Below are 1914 nucleotides of genomic sequence, written 5' to 3'. Positions count from 1 at the left end.
ATATATATACATATATATATATATATATATATATATATATATATATATATACATATATATATATATAATGTGTGTGTGTGTGTAGTCTGTCTGTTGTTTATAGTATATATAGTGTACGTTGTTATATAGTGACAAGGTAGAAACGGTGTGAAGTTATTGTTTTACAGAGATTAAAGTGTTTTTTATACCATATCTGTGACTTCTAACATCTAGCAGGGCTTTGGATGTATTACTCCGCATAAATGAAGTATTACTAATTATAGGTGCATACAATAGAAAGAATAATAAACTAAAAGGAGAAAAAATTAAATTGTTTAAAGTACAAAAGTAAGAGATCTCCAAGACTAAAATAACTGTAATTACATAGAGGTTACAGACAAAACTCGTAGAAAACATACACTAATATGACATTATAAAGAAGAAAAATAAAGAGTTCATTTAAAGATGCAAATGATATGTTGTGTGAGAGAGGGATAGCAGTTTCAGTTGGTGTGGAGGACAAAGACTACGACTAAACGCTGATTACATAATAATAGAAGAAAAATATATGATAATTAAAATTATCTTTTCACAGTTATTCAACTTGGCCCAGGCAGAGATATCATGTAGCGAAGGGTAGTTGTGTAAATTTAGAACAGAATACTTATTTGTTCAATTAAAGTACTATGCAGTTTTCAGCGTAATTAATTGCATTGGATGAACACCCACATGTAAGGGGAAAAATACATGACTATTAAAGATGCATCTTGGCACTGTTAGCTGAAGCTCAAAACTGCATTAGTATCGAGAAAGTGGGATTATACCCTACTTATAGGGGCAGCCTTAAGCTTCTCATAAGCACAAATGTTTTCTTCAATAAAGTTTTGTAAACTACTCTTTTACATGAGGTTCATTTCAGCAATTATGAGAGCGACAGAACTCATTTTAACTTCTACCACAACCTATCAGAACATGGCTGAACAAGATATGAATGACCTCAGTCCTGCATTTTGTAAATCATCTGTAGTTATTTACTGGTTCATGCGTAATACCAAAAATACTCTAGCCTCACCTTTGAGGTAGAGTATTTTCCTTCCTTAAAAGCATCTCATCTTTGTGGGACTAACTTCAATTCCACTACAAATGTGGGGCCACCCCTCTCCCCTACAAACAAAAACCAAACTCAGTAAGACTCCTAACCAGTCAAAATTTATGACTCCAATTGTCTAATTTTCCTTGACCTACAAAAAAATTAAATTTAAAAATTAAACATTTTTATTAAAATCACAAAATAAAAAGTGCAACATTTTTTTAGACACCAGGATTTTCTTACAATTAATCATGTCTACAAAAAATCAAAACATGGGTGGCAAGCAGGGAAGAAATGCTACAAAAAAAAAAGAAATATATATATTTTTTTATTTCTTGTAACATTTCCTTCCAGGTTTGGTGACCATAATTTTATTTTTGTAGACATGGTTAATTGTAAGGAAAACTCCTCTGTCTTAAAAAATTACTTTAAACTTTTTAGAACATTTTAATACAGGAGTATTTTTAAAAAATGATCTTTTTTATTTTATACTTTGTTAGTTTTGACAGAAAATGTAACTTGATTTATGATTATAACTAAAAAATTGAATGTAAATCCTATCAAGCCAAAGACGCTTTGAAAAATCTGTTGAGTTATTAACTTATTCTACAGAGTCAAAGAAGGTATAAAAAACCCGAAGTTTCATACAAATCTGGAGATACTGGGAGAGGTCACTGTAGGGTTACTGGAGGTCACTGCTAACCTACTGATCATGTAAAATTTTATTGTCAGCGTATTTGAGTAACCACACAAAATTTCAAGTCCATCAGACAAAGGGAAAAGGTTGAAAATTTTTGGTCCTTTATCTCTCATATAGTACCAGTAAGTCTACTTGATGTCCACAG

The sequence above is a fragment of the Macrobrachium nipponense genome, chromosome 2 (assembly GCF_015104395.2).
Source record: "Macrobrachium nipponense isolate FS-2020 chromosome 2, ASM1510439v2, whole genome shotgun sequence".
Lineage (NCBI taxonomy): Eukaryota > Metazoa > Arthropoda > Malacostraca > Decapoda > Palaemonidae > Macrobrachium > Macrobrachium nipponense.
The sequence above is the reverse complement of the archived record's forward strand: the minus strand, read 5'-3'. Positions refer to the sequence as shown.